Below are 23,535 nucleotides of genomic sequence, written 5' to 3'. Positions count from 1 at the left end.
GTCACCCAACGCCCGACGCTCGCTCTGTACGAGCGGTGACTATAGTCACCCAACGCCTGACGCTCGCTCTGTACGAGCGGTGACCGTGGTAACCCTACATTTGACGCTAGTTATGTACGAACGGTGACCATGGTAACCCAACATTATGTTATAATTTTTTAAGCATTTTTTTTACGGGCGACTGCACTCGCTCTGCGTAAGATAGCGTGGTATTGTGCGTCTGACGGGCGCTTGCAGTTGTTCCGCAAGTACGGACGCCTGCCGCGACTGCTCGGTCAGCGGGGACGGCGCGACGTAGAATGCGTCCGTACCGAAAGGGTTAATACTATTTATATGTTGTAAAACTTGAAATATGTTTACGGATCCTTTATGTCACTTTAACAGAGAACCCATCGGCAATATTTTTATAATTATTACATGAAACATTAATAATAACAAAGTACAACTAAACTCAATAATAATTTCATTGTGTAAAAATAATTAAAATTATTACCAGATACCGCAATAATCATTGCGTTAAATGTTGTCCATCCACCCAGTGGTCTTTTTTTAGTATCACGCTACTCGACTACATAAATTTTGGTTGGATCTGCCTCTAAGTCTTGGTGATATTTTTCGTCATCAAATTTTCTAATCCACTTGACATCAATTCCAACTGTATATTTCTTGTCGTCAGGACCATCTACCCACTTCAGCAGCGCAAAGAGTTTTTTTGCCATCCTGTTGACATGTGTATGTATTAATATAATATACACGCTATTGTTTTAGGTTAATTTCGGTTTTTTTTTAATTTTCGAATGTACCCAGGATTTTAATCAGCATTAATTTTGGTGTGCTTTGGTTTTTTATAATACTACATTTCTTTGTTTTAAACCAATCTATGTAAAAGCAAAACACCAGTAACTTACATTTTTTATTCAGATTATTATTTTTTCATAACATTCATTTTGCCGTAATTTGTTGTGGCCGAGAAAAATAATGATTTCAAAAAATAATAATTACTTACTTTTTTATTCTACGATGCAATCAACCTTTTGTAATAACGTTTTAGATTCTTAATACTGTCAAAAGCTTCCAGTAATCTAAAGTGCTTGCCGTGTCGTTGTAAATGATTCTCAAACGCATCTAGTTCACCAAGTCACAGTGCTGCCAACTCCACTTTTTATACTTTTTGGCGGGATGATAATAAATATTATTAAAAATACTTCAACTTAAATAATACACATATAATGTAAAATATTTTATAAAATCCAACTGAAAAAATATTTATCTTATTGTTTTTATTTCACATACTTTTTATCTAATTATACGAGTTCACGGCTGCTCTGCTGCTCTAATGGTAACTGTTACCGATTGAAATATTCCACTAGTTGACATTGAAAACAATTTGGTTAGTTTACGTAGACCAAGAGCTACTTTTAATTATTTTATTATGCTAACATCAGATATGGATAATTCATCAAGAAACCGTAAACGAGGTCCAAATAAAAAATTTCTAAATCACGGCTGTACTGAGAAAATTCCCAAACGGACATTGAATTACTGGAAGAGAAAACAATATGCTGCTCAATGTTCTACGACGTGAGCTTTTTCAATTCATGATATATTTATACCAAATTAAATTCATCATATCTTTCACATTTTAGAACTGCGATGTCAAATACAAACTCACGTTCTGATCACGACTCTTCATCCGAGGTATGCCAATATAATAAATTATATTTCAATTGAAATCTTCTATCACTTGCACATTTTCATTACTTGTTTTTCGTAATCATATAATTAGATCGATGAAGGTGATGATAATGTTATTCTACCCGATGAATTGGAGAATGCAGAATTATTTGAGGATATATCTGTAACTGATACAGTTAGTGAAATTGAATTGGACTCAAATCAACCATCTCCTGCAACGTTTGTACGTCTTTTTAAGAATTTTACAATGACAGAGAGAATAATAATTTTTGAAATATTTTATTACATTATTTATTATGTTCATAAAAATTATTTTTAATTTCAGGAAAATAACTCCTATCAGTCTGATGAGGAAGACGTTGCTTTCTCCAGCTGTGATGAATCAAGTGAATGTTCAATGGAATGCCATATGGACGACAAAAGTAGTGTGTCTTCTGATGACTTTGTTAATGAGAGAACTGAATTTAGTCGGGCTTATGTCAATCCACTATGCGATCAATTTTTCGGAGTATCCTCTGCAGAATATGATGAGCAGGACGAGAATCCATCTACAGAAGATGAAGAAGTGGTTGATAAATTTCCAGAAGAAGTGATAATTAGATCATTACTGGTAATTTCTTATAAAGTAAGGTTTAATGTTTCAAATGAAGCGGCTGAAAATATTATAAAACTAACTGAAGAGTGGTGAGTCTTTTGGGTTTGCAACGCTGTATCATTTAAAACAAATAATCAATAATTATTCAATCCCAATTGATATTCACCACTTCTGTCCAAGCTGTTCTGCATACCTTGGAAAAGAAGTAAATACGAGGAAATCTAGGAACAATCACGATAATGCAGAAGAAATATTCACATGTCCAAAATGTGGCGAAAATGTCAATGTGAACGACAACCACCGATCTGGACATATATTCTTGTATTTGCCGTTAACTCACCAGCTGACAGATTTTTTTGAACGCTTCCATGATACTTTAATGGACGAAAATTCTCGAAAGAAAGAAATTTCTTATGCAATTGAGGACATTCATGACGGGGAACTGTATAAAGCTCCGATTCCCGAAGAAAATTTTGAAACTACCATCATTCTTAATTTCAGTGTAGATGGAGCTCCACTATTCAAAAGCTCTAATACTTCTATAACACCTATAATTTGCACAATTAATGAATTAGAAATTAAATCTCGTAAAAAATACTTTTTTCTTTGTAGCTTGTATATAGGATCGAAAAAACCAGATATGAATGAGTATATTAGGCCATTTGTTTCTGAAGCAACAGCTTTAAATAATAATGGTTTCGAATATATCTTTAATGGAAAGAAGTACCAAAGAAAATGTCGAATATTAATCGGAATATGTGATTCAGTGGAGCGCCCAGAACTTCGATGTTCTTCATTGTTTCGTGCTTCATATGGATGCGGTCCTTGTGAACGTCCTGGAAAAATGGAAAAAAAAGACAACGGGCATGTTCGAGTTTACACAATCGATGATGACGGTAATGCTTTTGGTGAGAGTCTTAGATCTCACGATGAAACGTTACAACATGCAGAAACGAAGTCAAAAGGCATCAAAAAACGTTCTAATTTATGTGATATTCCAAATTTTGATATCATTAAAAACTTAGACGTTGATTGGATGCACTGTATTGCGCTTGGACTGTGCCGACAATTTGCTAAATTATGGTTTGACACCAGTAATCATGACAAAGACTTTTATTTTAACCAATTTATAACAGAAATTGATAATTATTGACTATCTTTAAAACCGTCGAAATTTATTTCCAGAACACCAAGAAAAATGTCTGACAGATCGCATTAGAAGGCACACGAGTGGGTTGCATGGCTTCTTTATTATAGTTTGCCTATAATTAACTCATTATATCCACGAAAATATGCAGACCATTGGAGCTTAATAGTTGATGCTGTGTCCATCTTGTTAAAATCATCAATATTAGAAGTTGACGTTGACTATGCTCGACAGTGTATATTTAAATTTGTAAAAGACACGGAAATATTGTACGGAAGTGAGCATATATCGTTCAACTTACACTTGCTTACACATTTGCCCGAAAGTGTATTAAATTGGGGCCCGCTTTGGACTCACAGCGCCTTCATTTATAAAGATTATTACCAGCTGTTACTGAAATTTGTAAAAAGTTCAAACGCCGCAAATCTCCAAATCTTAGAATGTTTTCGAACCAAACTAGCTTTTGAAAAACTTCTTGCATTATTTAAACATAAATTATCTTCAGATCAATTGGAATACATAGATAATACTCTCAATTCCAAAAAAATATCAAAACCATCTTTAATAATTGGTAATGCACACTTTTTAGGAAGAGGTGTTACGAAATATGATTTACCAGCAGCATATCATTTGGCTTTACAACGGATACATGTCGAGGCCGATGAAAACTGTGCAAAAACAATGTTTAGTCGTGTTATTATCAACAGCGAAGTTTTTCACAGTATTAAATATACAAGAGTGACAAAGAGAAATAGCTACACAGTCATACTAACCGATAGTCAAATTTTCGAGGTCCTGGCTTATGTAGTATTAGAAGTGAATAAAATTTTAAAATGTTATGCAATAGGACAATATTACGAAAAATGCTCATCGAAAATAATTCCCAGCAGGAGATTAAATCATTTGATTTTAATGAAGAAGTCAACAACGGGTCTAACAGCAATCGACCTGGTGATGATTAAGGAAAAAATTACAGTAATTAAAATACCAAACCAGGAATTATATGTCGGATGTATACACCCCAATCGGTACGAATTGCTATCTTAAATACGATGAAAAACTGGATGGTAGAAAAAATATAAATAATATTAATAAGTTCAGAGGTAATGTCCAATAACTTGTAAACTTATAAATATTTATTAGAGATGGATGTTAGCACTAATGATTTTAATATAAATAATCAACGCCGTAAAAAAAACATCAGGAGTTGCGATTGATTCAATGTTATTTTTTCAACGTTACATATTGAAGTCAAGAAAAACAATGAAAGAAACAATAAATAATATTATAAACAAACATGTAAAATTGAAAAAAAATTGCCTAATCCAAAGTGAGATCAAACAATGAGTGACAAAATTAATTTTCCGGATTAGTAAAATATTTCAGTCGGTAACAGTTACCATTAGAGCAGCAGAGCAGCCGTGAACTCGTATAATTAGATAAAAAGTATGTGAAATAAAAACAATAAGATAAATATTTTTTCAGTTGGATTTTATAAAATATTTTACATTATATGTGTATTATTTAAGTTGAAGTATTTTTAATAATATTTATTATCATCCCGCCAAAAAGTATAAAAAGTGGAGTTGGCAGCACTGTGACTTGGTGAACTAGATGCGTTTGAGAATCATTTACAACGACACGGCAAGCACTTTAGATTACTGGAAGCTTTTGACAGTATTAAGAATCTAAAACGTTATTACAAAAGGTTGATTGCATCGTAGAATAAAAAAGTAAGTAATTATTATTTTTTGAAATCATTATTTTTCTCGGCCACAACAAATTACGGCAAAATGAATGTTATGAAAAAATAATAATCTGAATAAAAAATGTAAGTTACTGGTGTTTTGCTTTTACATAGATTGGTTTAAAACAAAGAAATGTAGTATTATAAAAAACCAAAGCACACCAAAATTAATGCTGATTAAAATCCTGGGTACATTCGAAAATTAAAAAAAAACCGAAATTAACCTAAAACAATAGCGTGTATATTATATTAATACATACACATGTCAACAGGATGGCAAAAAAACTCTTTGCGCTGCTGAAGTGGGTAGATGGTCCTGACGACAAGAAATATACAGTTGGAATTGATGTCAAGTGGATTAGAAAATTTGATGACGAAAAATATCACCAAGACTTAGAGGCAGATCCAACCAAAATTTATGTAGTCGAGTAGCGTGATACTAAAAAAAGACCACTGGGTGGATGGACAACATTTAACGCAATGATTATTGCGGTATCTGGTAATAATTTTAATTATTTTTACACAATGAAATTATTATTGAGTTTAGTTGTACTTTGTTATTATTAATGTTTCATGTAATAATTATAAAAATATTGCCGATGGGTTCTCTGTTAAAGTGACATAAAGGATCCGTAAACATATTTCAAGTTTTACAACATATAAATAGTATTAACCCTTTCGGTACGGACGCATTCTACGTCGCGCCGTCCCCGCTGACCGAGCAGTCGCGGCAGGCGTCCGTACTTGCGGAACAACTGCAAGCGCCCGTCAGACGCACAATACCACGCTATCTTACGCAGAGCGAGTGCAGTCGCCCGTAAAAAAAATGCTTAAAAAATTATAACATAATGTTGGGTTACCATGGTCACCGTTCGTACATAACTAGCGTCAAATGTAGGGTTACCACGGTCACCGCTCGTACAGAGCGAGCGTCAGGCGTTGGGTGACTATAGTCACCGCTCGTACAGAGCGAGCGTCGGGCGTTGGGTGACTATAGTCACCGCTCGGACAGAGCGAGCGTCGGGCGTTGGGTGACTACAGTCACCGATCGGGCCGAAAGGGTTAATATCGACTTTTTTTCTCAATTTAGATTCAATTGCTGTACTAGAAAAAAAAATTAATGCTCTTGATGGAATAACATCCCCAAGGAAAGTTTTAACTAATGATGATAACGAGAATGAGACTGATGATTTGACTGGGAACCTAAAACGTAAAGCTGATGAGGATGAGGTATAGTTGGTAAACTTCTTCTCGAAATAACTAATATTTTAAAAAATACTAAATTTAAATAAATCATTTATAAAACTAATAATTTTTATTTTTATTCTCAGGATTCAGAAGCTACGGCAGCCAAAAAAATTAATTTTAGCGAAATTGATTTGGAAAAAGACGAAGTATGATTGCATTAAGGTAGTTCTGGAGTTTTTTCATCGACTTACGGATTGCATGAAATTTCAATATGGTGTAGAAACAACCTTAATGAAGCGATTCCTAAATTTTTAAATCAATCCACTACGTAGTTTGTGAGATAATTGCAATTAAAAATCGGTTATTTTGTACGCGATGCCTATACCTAACACGTGAACGGATAGACTTTGCTCAGATTTTTTATTATAGGCGCTAAACGCCACTTACCGTTTTCGAATAAAAATGCACGTGTATGCAGTACTATTGTGCGATTCTTTAAAAAAAAAAATGGTAATTTTCCACTACTCAGTTTCGGAGATATTGACACTCGAAAAATATTAATTTTATTCGTCACGGAATTCACGCCACGAAAACACAATCAGCTGTGATGAAATGGCAACAGTGTTCGCTGCGGCGATCTGGTGGGCGCGCGGTAAATTCCGGGAATTTGAAATGTGTTTTTTTCTGAGTTTCAATAATTGCGGAGACGAGTTGAAATAAATGTTTTCTCTCAACAAATGAAATTTATTTCATTCATTCATACGTGTATATATATACACGACATTTGACAACCATGTTTGGTCGACATTTGTGTGTCTTTATAAAATAAAATGCATCAATAAATCAAATATGTATTGAGTGTCTAACAAATGATGAAAAATATTTAAAACAACAACAATTTTTTTTTTTTTAAATAAATAAACAAGTTATATTAAAATCAAAGCTTATTTTTTAGGTGCACAACAACCTTGTCGATAATTTTTGTGGCTTATGTAACCTTTGGTTTGTTTGAGATCGTTTTCTCGGATAATAATTTTTTTATTTCCACTTCGCCGGTTTTTAAATATATCTCTTTTAGAATTTCATAGTGGATTCCGGCTCCTGCTATTTTTTTAATCATCTCGTTGGAAATCACGCCTTTCAAATCTTTTAAAGTTGGTAGTAAAGTCTTTACCATTAATAATTGTTTATAAGGCTTACAAACTCCAACAAAATCTTCTTCAAAAACCGACCCTTGAATCTCACTCGTAATGACATTTTCACACTCTTTTGTTAACAATATTTCGTAAAACACTGATACACGGTGGAAGCTACAAATATATAAGAGAATTGCGCTGTTGCCACGATTACAGCGCCGCGCTCTATGCGTGTAGGGGACCTATCCATGCATGAGGTGTGATTGTGTAGGACACACAGAGTGTACTAGCTCTGTCAAAAGTTCTTAACCGACGGCATCATATAAGACTTGGGTTTTACTGTACGCTGCGGTCGAAACTTTTGGCTGATACGTGTACCTCCAGAAATACCTTAAATGAAATTTACTCGAATTATTTAAGGATTTTAGAGATTCAATCTTATGGCATTCAATGGATGATAATGATAGTAAATGAATTTTCAGCCCGTTGAAGAAACAGATATCACTATTGTTTCTGAAGTCGTTCAAGCTGAAGATAAAGAAAAGAACGTTGCAAGTGAATCAAGTAACACCACTGGAAGTTCAACTTCGGTTTCCCAAAATAAGAACCTTAGCAATATTGATGGTGTAAAAACAAGCTACCAAAATGATTGTCCATCAATTCCATGCTCACCAAATCAATATGTGACAGCAGGGCAGTTAAGAGAAGGTATTGTTTCATAAAGATTGTTAATATTTCATACATGAATATAAATTCATCTCAATGTTTGTATGTTTTAGTACTGAATGCAATAAAAATTCTCTACGAAAACAAACCAAAATCAATCTCAAAACCCTGTGCGTCAGATAGCAGTCAAAAAGATGAGAATTCTAATCCTGATTTTGTATGTTAATTTTTAGTTATTTACATCCGCAAATTTTATACTTTCTCTAGCATTAAATATTGATTTCATTTTTTAGAAAGAACTTGGACAGAAAGGTAGTAAAATTTTCATAACTGGAGAGCAATGGAGTGCTATTAAATCCAAATCCACGTTCACGTCTATGGGTATTGCTCTTGTTACGGCTACATTTGATATGACAACGCTGTTGCGTAGTAATTACAAAGGTGGTAAGTCAAAAATAAAAAAACCTGATGATGACAATGTCGTGTACAGTGCACTGGATCAAAATATAATTGCTGCGATTAAAGGTAAATATAAAATAATTATAGCTATTTGTTTAGTAAGCCATACTAATATTTGAATTGAAAATTGTATTACAGACACTGTTAAAAGCCGTTTCAAGAGTACATTTAACGATTCTAAATTTGGTTCTGCAATAAATAACAAATTAACTGCATTGAGGAGAGACCATAAGCTGAAAAACGTAAGTTTAAATAAATTACTATTCTATAATTGCTATCACCAAAAATTTTAAGATACACGAATGCTGTATTCATTTTGTTCAGTCAACACCCAAATTGCCCGGGCGAGGCGAAGTTCGGCTTACCCGCAGCAAGAAGGCAGCACTAAGCAGAGCATAGATCACCCGACAATCGATAGCCAATCAATGAATTTTTAGTTCAAATTCACTGACACTTGCGCATTTCGCTATTCTCTGACGTCACTCGCTACGAATTTTCTTATTGGCTCTTAGCTATGGGACATGCTTAGTCTTCCTCACAGGGAAGAAGACTCGATTTCTAACGGTTTCCGCCATTATTACTTTCGGCTACCTCTAGTTCACCTCGTGTTCTTTTTCTTGCCGCTAATTCTTCTAATTCTTTAGCTACTGATAACAACAATTACTGTGTGAGAATTCGCTTTAAAGCAATTATTAAACTAATTGTGATCTTGGGTGCATTCGCTACCACGTGTTGCTCTTGGCATTGTATATATCGGGTACTTCGCTAACTGTATATAGTGTGTCCAATAAATCTCGTTATAATTTTTTTTTGCTAAATTTAGTGCGCGCAGTGTTTTTATTGTGACGACCTGTACCAAACCAGATCCCGAGTCTCCTCTATTGTTACTCGCTAAAACACATTTTTTTATGTATTTTATTTTATTTATTCATTTTTATAGACAAAAGCAGCAGACGCAAATCAGAAAGAGAGAGAGGAAAAATAAGTCGAAGAACAAGATGAAATTTGAAATGCTTTTGAGTTTTTTATTTTACACTTGCTTGTTTAACTTTTACTTAATACTAATTAATACTTACATACTTTTTTATAATCACCAATATAACCGGTATTGATAAATTTTTATAATTTTAAACTTGAGACAAAAATTAAGAAATGATTTTCGAAAAAACATTTAGAATAAACTAAATATAATTAAATTATACGAAATATCTTGAAAACGTACATTACAATCAAATACACAAAAATATAAACCTACCTATAATTTGTTAATCCAGTTCATGTCAAGATCCTTTTCTCCCTTTATTTCTGTATATATTCTTAAATATATTTCAATATATTTTTGCACGCACATCGAAGTGAACTTTGCATATATTTGACCATATATTTTAGTTTACATGCCTGCATATATGAATACATATATGGGAACATATATATTGTTGCGTATGAATTCGATATATATTTTCGCATATATTTCGAAATATATTCACACATATATTTCTGGCATATATTTTTGGGCAAATTCTGTTATATTTTTTATATATTTTTATGTGTTTTACATATATTTTCAGATATATTTTTATAATTATATTCTGAAATATATATTAAAATAAATTTTTTTTCGGTGTGGGATCTCAATGGTGTGTTTTTCATCAGATTTGATGATTTACTGGTTGAAGTACAGTAGAACGTCGGTCAACCGAACGACCGCTTAAAGAATAGGGTATCAGAATAATCCAAAAAAGTACTGTAGGTTGATGTTAGTAGTAACTGAAATTATATTCACACTATGTACAAGATATTACCGGTAATTACAGAGTAATGCGTAGATACAAAAGCAAGCTTACCTGAATCAACTACAAGTACGCTTTTAGTAATAATAATTAATTTGCACACTCAAATATTCCTGTGTTACAATTATCACTTTTAATAATCAGCTAAAGCTGTGAGTGTGTTCACTGTATATCAGCGTGCTTTCTACCAGCTCGCGCAGTGGCAACTACTCTCGTGTTCAACGGCTGCTCGTCTCGAGCCGCTCCCCATTGCTCGGCACGACATCTAACCGTCGTGTATAAGTTTGAGTTGTCTCACACTTGCATATCTCTCTATCTAATAAAAAAGTTTCAAACAAATAAACGTAGAAAAAGATTATAATAACAATAGTAAAAAAAGACTATAATAACAATAGTATACGCATGAAGTTGGCGGTGGGGTGAGATCCCGAAAACAAAACAAAAAGCATCTAGCAAACCCTTTGACAGTTGTCATCGACTGTTTATGACAGTCTTTGACAAATATCTTTATAGGTATCTGTTTCTGACGCGCAAAAAAAGAACATGCAAACGAAAATTATCAAGGTGATTCTCGACGGGAATTGTCTTTTTCGCGCGTTGGCGTATCGTGTATACGGCACTCAAGATCGACACGCAGAGGTGAGACTGAGTATCGTTTCAAATATAGTAGATAATTGGTCTACATTTGCGGGTTGTATTACAGGTAATGAGTCAAACGGTGCTGTGATTAGGTCACCTGGTGATTACAAATCACATATGAATAATAATGGAATATACGGGGGAGAAGCAGAATTAGTTGCAGCTGCGGACATTTTTAAGATATGTTTAATCGTGTATCGCGAAGAACAAATTCATCCACACCGGATCGGATCACAAAATGAAACACAATTCTCGCTACTCTTCACCGGCGACGGTGACAGTGGACACTTTGATGTCTTGCAGAACCAAAATAAAATTCAGATAGTGAGTAAAAAGTATGAAAAGTAACAATCAAATAATAGTAAATCTAAATACATCACCAAACAGTCAAAAGGATAGCCAGGATTTACGATGAAAATGGAGAAAGGAGGAGTTTCAAGCAGCAGACAAGGCGATGAAGATGGTGGAAGGTCGGAAGTATCACAAAAGAAAGAGGAAAATAAAATTGTAAGTGCGAAGAACCAAATAAGCCATAGAATAATATCCATCAAATATTCGTATAACCAGGTAAGAGGACGACCAGGATCGATGTTGACCACAAGAGAAGGAGGTGTTTTGCGGAATGAACAGCAACGCAAATATAGAGAGAAAAAAAATATAAAGAAGGTGATTTTGGAGAATAATCGGCAGAGCGGTAGTAAAAATAATTTAACGAAGGGTGTTGTAGAATTAGAAGAATCGATTGCGATTATTGATTTGGAAAATAAATCAAGAGGACGACCAACCAATGTGATGGACATAGAAGAGCGGAAAATTAGACGACGAGAACAACAGCGAAAATATAGGGAAGCGAACAAAAAATATCATACTGGCTTTTCAACCAACGAACAGAAAGGAGGAGTTTCAACCAGCAGACAAGGCGATGGAGACGAGGTGATTTTGGAGAATAACGGGCAGAGCGATAGCAAAAATAATTCAGCAAGTCAAGGAGATAGATCCATATCAATAGAGAAGGAACACCAATTTTCAATCAACGAATGGAAGCTTAGATTGATGAAAAAAAAAAAGTAAGCACAGAAGGAATTGAAGTGGACAGCAAGTGCAGACCTGTCATCAAATCAACATGACGGAATTCGCCTGTCTACTAGACAATGCGTAAGGAAATAGTGAGGCGCGTAGCGCCGAGATGGGGTTGGCGCGCGAAGCGCGCAGGGGCGAAGCCCCTAGTATATAATATATCTCAGTTATAAGCGTGACTCTTATAACTCAAAAGGGTTGCGGAAATAATAATTCCTGAGTCTCAACGACTTGGGTTGATGTAGAAACGATACTAAAACATTATATTAACACCGATCACAAATAATTACGTAAATAATAACAAAAATAATTATAACACTTATAGTCACCTAAATCAACAACAATGTCGGTTTTGACGATCGGGAATGCAGGCTTAGTTGATAATAATGACAAAGAATAATTTGTAATAAACAATATATTTTACGGAGCATTCACTATGACGCTAGTGGATGTCCCGAGCGCCTGTCAATCACTCCCCTCTCTCCCGAGGCGATGGCTCCGCGGTGTTCACTCTTAGTTATCCTTTCCGTAACCCGTTCAGCGTGTTTATTGTTTTTCATGGATAAGTTTGGGTGAACAGGCCACAAACTTACACATATATATACATATATCCGTATTGCTTTGGTTACCACACTTTCATTGAATATCAAAAGGAATTACAGTGGACTCCCGGTAATCCGACAAACGTTTTGCAGGGCAGTGTCGAACTATCGAATTTGTCGGATTATAGAGTACTACCTAAGACTCCCTATAGTCCGGATTTTTTTTCAAAAAGAGTACCTTGTAATCCAACAAATTACAGATCCAATGATAAGATTCTATATGTTATACCCTGAAGTACAAATCATACTTCATTATGTATGTCGAATTTAGTAAATTAAACAACACAATAGAGAGCTTACGTTTTATTATAAAATTAACGTCATTAATGCTATAAAACTTAGAAAAAATAATAACTTTACATTAGGATATAATTGTGTACAAACAAATGTACATATTTACTAATATGATCAAAAACTATGAATAAAAATCATAATATGAATCAATCAATTTATGAAGCATGAAAATATTCATCAATTTATTTGTTCAACATTGTTGAAGCGCGAGACCAAAGCTCTGTCCCTCAGTCTTCTCAAAAGTAAATGTTCGTTGTAGGATGCACCATTCTCTTCAGCCCATTGCAAACCCAGCTCAAAGGCGTTAATTGCATATTGTGCTGTCACTTGCGGAATAGTTGCAATTACGTCATCGTCATCTTCCTGATTTAATGTTGTAGAGCTAGAAATCTCTTTTATAATCTCTTTCATAATCCAGGCACCAGATTTTCAAATCTTTCGGACTTATCTGTGTTTCAGCAGCAACTTGCTCTATTACTTCCGAAGTTACACTGATTTATGGATCGTTGCTAGGAATGGTGACTATATCTGGCCAAAACTTTTTCCAAAACGATGTAATAGTTGATGGAGGTAATGCATTCCACGATTCACAAAGAGCAAAAACCAAATCTTTCATATTAAGTTCTTTTAACGTTTTTTCTATTGGCTGGTCTTTTGATACGGCTCTCGTACGTAGGTTTTTTTATAATCTTGCTTGACAAACTGAATGATATGCTGATCCATTGGTTGAATCAGTGCAGTGCAGTTTGGCGGAAGAAACATCGCAGTGATGCATTTATCCTCAGTTGTCAGTTCTTCTTCAGACGGATGACTAGGAGCGTTATCGAGAAGCAATAACGCTTTTTGAGGAAAATTATAATCTTTCAACCATTTTCTAACTTCTGGTATGAAGCATTCATCAAACCACTTTTTGAAAAGGTCTTTTGTCATTCACGCACTTTTTTGTTCATAATAGTGTACAGGTAAATCAATGTTTTTGAATGCACGTGGTTTATTAGATTTTCCAACGACCACCATCTTTAGCGCGTGTGCACCCGCAGCGTCAGCACATGGTCATATGGTTACACGTTCTTTACTTACTTTTCGTCGAGGTACGAATTTTGCGTTATAGGCAACGAACATTTTGTTAGGTATCACACGCCAAAAAAACCCTGATTCGTCCGCATTGTACACCTGTGACGGGTTAAGGTTTACATCCTTCACCTTTTGCAAAAATCTTAATTTACATGGCTCTATGCAGGTCGCATCATTAGAAAGTTTCCCTCCTGTAATAGTCATTAAACGTATGCCATGACGACTTTTGAAACGTTTTAACCATCTCTTGCTAGCCACAAAATCATCTTTTTTTATTATTTCCTTAAAAAAAAACTTAGCTTTCATGGCCAACATGGGTCGCGAAATGGGCGCATGCCTATTTCTTTCCTGAAGAAACCTCATGTACAAAGCTTCTTCCACTTCTGGATGTTCAGCTTTCTTGAGTGTCTGTCTCTTGCCTGGCCCACAGTCAGTAGTTGACACGAAGTTCTTTATCTTCTCGTGATTTTTTTTAAAATTATAAATTGTAGATCGGCCGATGCCGTATTCACTTGCTAAACTACTGAAAGATTCATTATGATCTAAGCGGTCAAAAATATCACATTTTTCTTCAATTGTCAGTGTTTTGTGCTTTCGCTTCTGGGCTTGTGACGACATTACTAGGTACGTATACGTAATACACAATGAATAAACAGTAAATAATAAACGCACGCTAGGCAACACCGCTATCACATGTAGTCAAATTCAAACTAAGCAATCAGAATCAAAACAATACCTACGCGTCGAGTACAATAGTTGTGGCGCGTACAAGTTGCAACCTGTTCAATCATGTCGGATTACAGGGGGTGTCGGATTAGACAGGGGCCGGATTACCGGGGGTCCACTGTATATACATACACAGAGGTGGAATTAAAAAGAACGAATAATTAAGTTTCCATGGCCAAAAAGTTTTCCATGAAACCTCAGATCCAAAAAGTGCGTCACGTCGTCATGTAGATAATGACATGTTGTTAACCTTCACGTCATATCCATCATCATCGATCATTAGTTAAAAGAAAAAAATTCACCAGTATCGGAGGATGTTTCACATTTATTTGGCCGGCTTTTTGGGTGACATCATTTCTTATTTTTTTTTAACGTTGGAACAATTTATTTAAATGTTCAATGTAACTGACTGAATACATCGTGACGTCAGCACGAATGACGGAGAGAGGAGAGCCTAGAATAGAAACAAATAGAATCTTATCGGCAGTGCTCTGAGGTGGGGACAAGTTATCCTGCAATCAGCACCACTTACCTTGCCGTGGTTGCAATTAGTACCGAAGGGGCTAAGAAGGAAATGGTAGCGCGAAATTAGTATTTAGAATAGGGAACACTTTTGCACGTAGTATAAAATTATTACTAAAAGAAGGGTAATTGAATAGATGATTCAATTAGACTAGTATATAGTTGATGTCTTATACATAATATGTTTGCCGCTAATTTCGCTAAATCTCGGGTGTTGAGCTCGATGTTTTCATGTAAGAAATACATCTTTTTCATTTTTTGGAAACCTGTGCCACCACAGATGTTACGTCGGAACAATTTAAAACACAGCACTTTGCTTTTCTAGGCATATTTACTTACAAATGCTTCAAAAAATTTTTTATATCAGAGCTATTAGAGCGAACGCTTTCAATCAACAAGTAGTTGTGAAATGTAACAAAATGTAAGATTGCGGCAGCGTCGCTAATTTACTGCAAATTGGCCGCGAGTGAAGAGTTGAAAGGTGTGCCCGTTAATAAAAGCAGTATTAAACAGGGAACGCGTCAGCCTATGGCAGATTCGAGGCTGTGAAGCAGTCAAGCCACCGACGCCGCACGGCACAGTCGTACACCGCTTTTAGGCAGTGCCGGATTAAGACAGCGTGGGGCCCGTAGCAAATTCCATTAAGGGGCCCTTGAATGAACTGTGAACTGAATGAAGTGAACTTTTCTGGATTTAATGTGGGCAAATTCAGAGATTACACTATTGATATCGATTTCTCTGAACAAAGCAGTTTCTATATTTATCAAGCTGAGGTGATTTAGACGTTCTTGGCCCATCGTGTTTCTCAACTAATTTTTCATACGCTTTACCGTTGAGAAAGAACGTTCACCACTGCAGTTAGTGATCATGAGAGACAAGTAAATGCGCAAGGCAATTTCTACATTTGGGAAACACGATTGAAAAGAATTATTCATTAAAAGATTATAGAATCGCAGTTCCAGAGCCTCGTCCTTCTTGCGGTCAATAGCAGTAGCCACATCTATTTTGAGCAGCTCAGCGAACTGCACTAATTCATCGCCTGGGTTATCCTCCAAATCATTTGCGTAAGCACTGACGATAACTGAAGATTTTTTAAAAATCTCCTCTGTTGTAAGAAATTGTAACTGACAAAATACTCAAAAAGCACTAGTCACTTTATGGTATACTTTGATACGCTTAGCTAAAGCAGACAGTACGTTATCAATAATGACAACGAACACCTGAATTTCAAAACGTTGTCCAGGTGTTTGATTTTCAACAAATTCATCAAGTCAAATTCGACGCTTCATAAAGGGAGTAACCTATTGTTACAAAGGGTGAAATCACCCGTTTTGTCCCCTTTTAAATGATCTAGTAGTCATCATAGATAAAAGACGTTTATAAACCTCTTATGTCTTTAAAAAGAATAAGGTTGCTGCGTCAACCGACATTATTGTAAAAACAGTCAGTCTCTAGACTTTAAAAAGAGAGCTTGTCTCCAAATACATCTATTTTCTTTCTTAAATATTCCTTGTTCGTGAGACTTCTTTGGCTCGGCGTTCGCTTAAATCGCACAGAGAACTCTTTGATTCTCTTAGACCTTTCTTAATCCCCCCCCCCCCCCCCCCGTTGTTAAATTGGTGTCAAAAGCGGGATCTCTTCTGTGCCATTTGAGTGGATTTTGAGTGTAAAGAAGTATACAAAACAATAGTGCAACGAACTCCTATGTCGAGAGCATCACGCGCGGATCGACGAGCTGCCGGACGCGTTTCGTCGTGCCAGCGTTCTCCTGAACCGGCGTTTCCTCCCGTTTCTCGTCGTTCGGAAGCTGAGGTTCAGCCCCAGCCCCAACTAGCTCTCTTGGCAGAGCTCATCCAGGGAAACCAACATTTGCTGATGCGTCAGATTCAGCAGCAAGAACAACATCAACAACAGCAACAACAACATCGACAACAGCAACAACAACATCAACAACTGCTACAACAGCAGCAACAAGAACAGCAGAATCTTCTGCACGAACTCCTCTTGCAACAGCGTCAACAACAAGAAATCGTGTCCCAGGCGTTGATCGGGATCCTGCAAGGTGTGTAGAAGCTTCAGGAGCGGCCGCAGGAATTCCCGATACGCCCAGTTCCATCCCCAGGTAGAAGGACTTCTCTTCCTTCAGTCCCGGGTCCCGGCAAGGAGGACCTCCATTCATTCAATTCCGGATCAATCAACGTCTGACGCTATTTATGGGGGAGGCGAAATTCCCCCTGTTGCTAAAAATTTTCCACCTGTTCATGTCTCGCGACAAGCTCAGGTTAGCTCTTTTCCGCGATGCCACGATGTTCCGTCACGTGATATTTCGGAAGTAGTTGAGCCTCCTGTCACGTCGTCGCATCCTAGCGTAGATATTCAGTCAGAGTTCCTGGCCTTTTTAAAATCACGCGGAACTGTCAATGTTCTCCCTCCGCAAACTCAGAGCTCGTTCGGACTCAATCAGGTTTCTGTACCTCCCGCGAGTATTGTAGAGTTGCCCTCGAAACAATCGAATTTGAAGCCCGGTTCGTATGACGGTTCATCTGCTTGGAGTCTATACGAACGTCAGTTTAACATGATTAGTGAGGTTAATGGTTGGAATCCGTCCCAGAAAGCAGGTAATTTGACAGCGTCTTTGTCTGGTCCGGCTTTGGTAGTTCTTGGATCGCTTTCAGATTCGGATTCTGAAAATTTTGACAGCATTTGTGCGGCTCTTAAACTCCGGTTTGGCGAAGAACATCTTTCCAAACTTTATTTTACTCAGTTTGAAAATAGACGTCAAGGGCCCAAGGAAGATTTAGCCTCTCTCGGAAATGACATCGAACGTCTCGCTCGACATTCCCTTACTGATTGTGCAGAAAAGGCTAGAGATCAGATAGCTCGGGCAAAATTCATTAATGCGATTCGGAATCCGGAGCTTCGGTATCATCTAAGGCTCGCAGCTCCAACTTCTCTACATGAAGCAATTAATAAAGGCTTAGAATTAGAAGCCATGAACGAGGCGGATTTAGGTTCGCGTCAACTTCATCGATTGAACCAAGCTGAACCTTCAGAAAATTCTTCGTCCCGTCCTTCAGTCAATCAGCCTAGCTCAGATTCTCTTCCAAGAAGGAAAAATAGTGGTTTCTCTCGTTACAATAGATCAAACTCCAATCGGCCTGTCTCAGAGTGTCAGTTTTGCGGCGTAAGAGGACATATCGCGAAGAATTGTTTTAAACTCGACCGTCAGTCGAAGACTGCGGAAGATTCGTGGCGCAAAAATGTCTCCAAGAGGGCTCCCTCTAATCCGGTTTGGGCAGCACAACCTTCTGTTCCTCAGAATTCGGGAAACTAGCTACCGATGTTTCAAAAGGGCAGATATCATCGGTTTCTTCCAAGTTCCTTAGCCCTATTGCTTCACAGTTCGTGGTTAGAGGCCTGCGTCGTACCGGCTTATATGCTAAAGGTTCCGTTAACGGACTAAGTTGTTTGTGGGTGATAGATACTGGAGCCGAAATTTCCGTTGTTCGTCCAGATATGATTTCGTCTCTTGCTTCAATTAATCCTTCTGCGTCTATTCGCACTGCTACCGGAGCAATTACCCCTGTCGTAGGTAAGATGGTCGTGCAGGTAACAGTAGCGGATTGTGTTCAATCCCCACATGAAGTTCTAGTAGCTGATATAGAAGATGAAGGCATTTTAGGCGTAGATTTTCTTTCCGTTCACAACTGCGTCATTTCTACCGGCGATTCGACTCTCTGTTCTGGTTACCGTAAAATCAACCTCGAAACGTCTAGATTTATTAACTCTTCTGAACAGAAAGAAGCCCTCTCGTCTTTGCGCGTTTAAGAACATGTTTCAGACTCTTTAGTCGTTCCTTCTTATCTCACGGAATTCTTTACTAGGTCTTCTAAAGATGTAGATATCGCTCAGACTAATAGTCTCGTTTGTCTTTTTAACGATTTTAAAGAGACTTTTGCTAAAGACTCTGCCTACATCGGGAGATGTACCATAGCTAAGCATTCGATATATGTAGGGAATAACGCTCCGATTAAACAGGCAGCTAGACGGCTTCCTTGAAACGGTCGCAGGGAAGTTGAAAAATTAGTAGAGGATATGAGAACAGCAGATGTTATTGAGCCGTCTTCTAGTCCGTGGGCTTCTCCCATTGTCTTGGTCAATAAAAAAGATGGTTCTAAGAGGTTTTGTATAGATTATAGGAAGTTGAACGAGATCACCAAGAAAGATGCATATCCGCTTCCTCAGATAGGAGATACCCTTGATTTAATTTCTGGTGCCCGTTGGTTCTCTACGATTGATTTACAGAGTGGTTATTGGCAAGTTGAAATGAATCCGTTAGACAAAGCGAAAACAGCTTTTGTCACAGGTTTAGGTGGACCTTGGCAATTTAAAGTTATGCCTTTTGGCCTTTGTAATGCACCAGCTACCTTCGAAAGAGCGATGGAATTCGCCCTTCAAGGTCTGACTGGCGGATTTGTTTAGTTTATCTCGATGACATCATTGTGTTTGGTAAGACTTTTGATGAGGAATTCGAAAATCTTAAGCAGGTTTTTAGTCGTTTATTCCAAGCTGGTCTAAGAATGAGTCCTAAAAAATGTCATTTTTTCAAAAAGGAAGTAACTTTTCTCGGACACGTCGTTTCAGCGGAAGGTGTTAAGACAGATCCTTCTAAAATAGAAAAGGTCTTGATTTGGCCTCGTCCCGATTCAAAAGCAAAGGTTCAAAGTTTCTTAGGACTTTGTAGTTATTACAGACGTTTCGTTAAGGGCTTTGCTTCTATAGCGAGACCCCTCCATGCTCTTACAGGAATTAAAGTTGTTTTTGATTGGACTTCTGAATGCGAAGGAGCCTTTGTTCTCCTCAAAAAATTATTAACTTCGTCACCGATATTAGCTTATCCCATCTCCGATTCTCAATTCATCGTAGATTCTGACGCTTCTCTCTGTGGTATAGGTGGGGTTTTGTCTCAAATTCAGGATAACCAAGAGCGCGTTATTAGTTATTTCAATCGGGTCTTGTCTAAACCTGTGACGGGTTTTGAGTCCGCACGAATAATATGGGTGGGGGAAGACAATTAGAGACGGGGCGGATATAATCGGTAAAACTTAGTGTGTGTATTTTTGCACCGGGGGTCGACTTAAACTAAGAGGTACAAAAGGGTTGTAGACTTGAGCGGTGGCTGATCACGCCTCAGCCCTTAGCGTTACTTAATACTAACTTACAGATACGCGCGGGGGGGGGGGGGGGGGGGAGGAGTGTGGGAGGTGACGGGGAATATGAGGTCGGAAGGGTTGATATGGCGAGGGGAGGGTGGTGTAGTGTGACGGGGAGTGTGTGGTAGACAGGGTTGGTATTGCGAGGGGAGGAGCAGATCGGCGGTAGAATGCAGGCTAACCTGGTGTCGTCGGCGTGTGGGTGGGTGTCTCGAGGTGTGGTGGAGTGTAGCTGGGTGTATCAGTGTGTGTGGGTGTGACTCTCTCTCTTTCTTTCTCTCGGTGTGGTTGAGTGTAGCTGGGTGTATCGGTGTGTGTCTGTGACTCTCTCTCTTTCTTTCTCGTTCGCTCTTAAGCTGGGCTGCTCAGGTGTTGCTGCTATTACTTCCGTGCTCGTACTGAATCTCGCGCTCGGCTCTGCCGAGCGTCGGGGGGCTTCGGTGATGTTCGGGTCTTTCCCGACGGGACAGGGCTCACCCGTTCGGCTCTTCCCCGCGGGTTTGGGGTTTTTTGTGACTTGCACTCTAGGTGCAACGTCACAAACCGGAACGCAATTATTGTGTTACCCGTAGGGAATTATTAGCGATGGTAAAATCTATTTGCCATTTCCATCATTATCTTTTCAACAGAGATACAATTATCGTCGAAATTAGTAAGATGAAAGTCAAGTTGAATAAACCATTGTATGCAGGTTTTTCCATCATGGATCTGGCTGAAACATATATCTACGATTTTCATTATAATTATATTATGCAGAAATTTGGCAACCGAGCAAAATTAATGTTTACGGATACCGACAGTTTGATTCACAATTTCACCGTGCCCGACATATACGAATATATGAAGGAGGACTTGCATAAATTCGATCCGTCTGATTATCCGCTTGACAACGTTTATGGAATGCCTCCAGCGAACAAAAAAGTTCTCGGCTTGACGAAAGATGAGAATAACGGAAAAATACTGGTGGGATTTGTAGGATCAAGAGCTTAATTGTACGCATTACGAGTCTTAGGACATGAGAAAAACAATAGACGTGCTAAAGGTGTCAAAAGATCAGCGTTGAGAAAAATAACTTTCAACGATTATTTGGAATGTGTTTTGAACTTTGAAAATTTGTCTACAAATCAGCATATGATATTGAGTCGGAAGCACGCGGTATACACCTTAGAACAGCAGAAAGTGGGACTGAGCTGCAATGACGACAAGCGGATCGTATTTCAAACACAACCAACACGCTTCCGTTGGGCTACAAGCTTGCACCTTAGCTTTGTGATTTATAACTGTACCATGATGTATGAAATATTATTATGTAGGATAGTGGATGAGAACATTTTGAAATATGAAAAATTGTACAACGATGCAAATCTCTGTCGATTGTATAAAAAATAAAGATGCATACTCGGTATGTGTCGGGTATAAAATAAAGAAGTACATACGTTTGTACAAAAAATTCATTCATTCGAATGTTACATGTCCGATTCGTTTATCCAACTGTTGTGTGTATTGTCAAAACCTAACTATTCAACGTATATTTTTCCCCCACGCTTCTTGAGCACCTTCTCTACCAGATAAATATCCGGATGTTTGACCTTGAGGAGCTCTTGTTCGTAAAAACTACCAGCGATAGGTTGATCTTGGTAGTCTTTGAGCTTGCACGTCACAGGATGAGTATTTTCCACTCGACTCATCGTGAATATATCAGTCGTCCAATTGGGAGTGTAACCTTTCTCGAAGACATTTTTGAATTTGCCGATTCGAACTTTGTCGCCGGATCTAAATTTTGCCGATATGGTAGGTATCGCTCAAAGCCCTCCGTACGCCTGATGTAATAACAGCCTTTCGTTTGCAACGGTGACATCCGACGGTTTCATTCCTATGGTTCGGTGTTTGACGTTGTTGTAAGCCTAAACCTAATCAGACAAGATATCGAGCCACTTGAAGCTTCCTTGCATGTTGAACCGTTTCCACATTTCACGTTTCAGCGTGCGATTGAAACGTTCACAGATCGAAGCCTTCAAATTACTGTACGTGGAGTAAAGTTTGATTCCGTAACGTGTCATAAGCGATTCAAATTTCGAGTTGTCAAATTCCGTTACTTTGTCGACGTGTAGATTTTTCGGCACCCGTCCTTGAACTAGAACAGATTCCATTGCCTTCGTAACATCATCTCCAGACTTGCTTTTTATCGGTACAGCCCACGCATACTTTGAAAAAATATCAAAGACTGTGAGCATGTACTTGTAGCCTGTGTTTTGTGCAGCGTACGACGTCATATCAGCAAGATCCGCCTGCCAGGTCTTGTCGATGTCGCGCACGTTTACACGTCGACGCGGGTGATTCCGGCGTGCAGGCTTATAGCAGTTCCGTGAGCAGTGTTTGCTTCTCCTCGTTCATATTCCAACGCTTTCAGTCGGGTGTCCAATTGAGAAATGTGATCAGCGTTTCGAATCGACAGGTCTCTGCCTGTTTTAAAGTCTGTGTAAAAGGTATTCAAGGCTTTCTCCGTGGTGTGCTCCTAGGCTTTGATCATTTGATCGAGGTTGTCGATTTTTTTTTGCAGCACGTTCAATTTTCGTCTCAAGATTTTCAAAGTTACAGCATTGTTCGGCTCTGCGGGATCTGCGACATTGCACAGTCTCTTGTTCCGTATATCGTAACGCCCGTCCGCTGTTATTTGAAATCCGACACCCGGAGGACCACGAGTGCTTGCGGCCGTGTTTGCATCCAGATGCGGGTCCGAACACGTCGACGCTCATCTGGGTAATGAATGCAAAAATGACGGAAGCTGCTTAATAAATGATTCCTGCTTCGCGTAGCTCTTCGATAATGGAGATTATTTCGTCATTGTGACTCGGATTTCCCGCTGCCTGAAATGCCAGGAGTAAACGAAGACGCTCCACTAACTCGTTTGGATCATCCCAGAAGACGTGTTCCGTTTCAACACCTTGTCGAGTGATCATAGCTT

General features: G+C 37.9%; 1 protein-coding gene and 1 long non-coding RNA gene across 2 annotated transcripts in view; one reads left to right on the top strand and one right to left on the bottom strand.

Moving 5' to 3' along the window:
• LOC124299125 (sodium-dependent neutral amino acid transporter B(0)AT3) overlaps nucleotides 1-23,535 on the bottom strand; it is a 521,903-nt gene that overhangs the window by 17,461 nt on the left and 480,907 nt on the right. The window lies entirely within an intron of this gene.
• On the top strand, nucleotides 6,514-9,765 carry LOC124299129 (uncharacterized). Its single transcript, XR_006906943.1, has 5 exons — nucleotides 6,514-6,578; nucleotides 7,991-8,216; nucleotides 8,468-8,699; nucleotides 8,772-8,875; nucleotides 9,574-9,765. It is a non-coding gene; the product is annotated as an uncharacterized LOC124299129 (long non-coding RNA).

The sequence above is a fragment of the Neodiprion virginianus genome, chromosome 2, assembly GCF_021901495.1.
Source record: "Neodiprion virginianus isolate iyNeoVirg1 chromosome 2, iyNeoVirg1.1, whole genome shotgun sequence".
NCBI classification, from domain to species: Eukaryota; Metazoa; Arthropoda; class Insecta; order Hymenoptera; family Diprionidae; genus Neodiprion; species Neodiprion virginianus.
The sequence above is the reverse complement of the archived record's forward strand: the minus strand, read 5'-3'. Positions and strand labels throughout refer to the sequence as shown.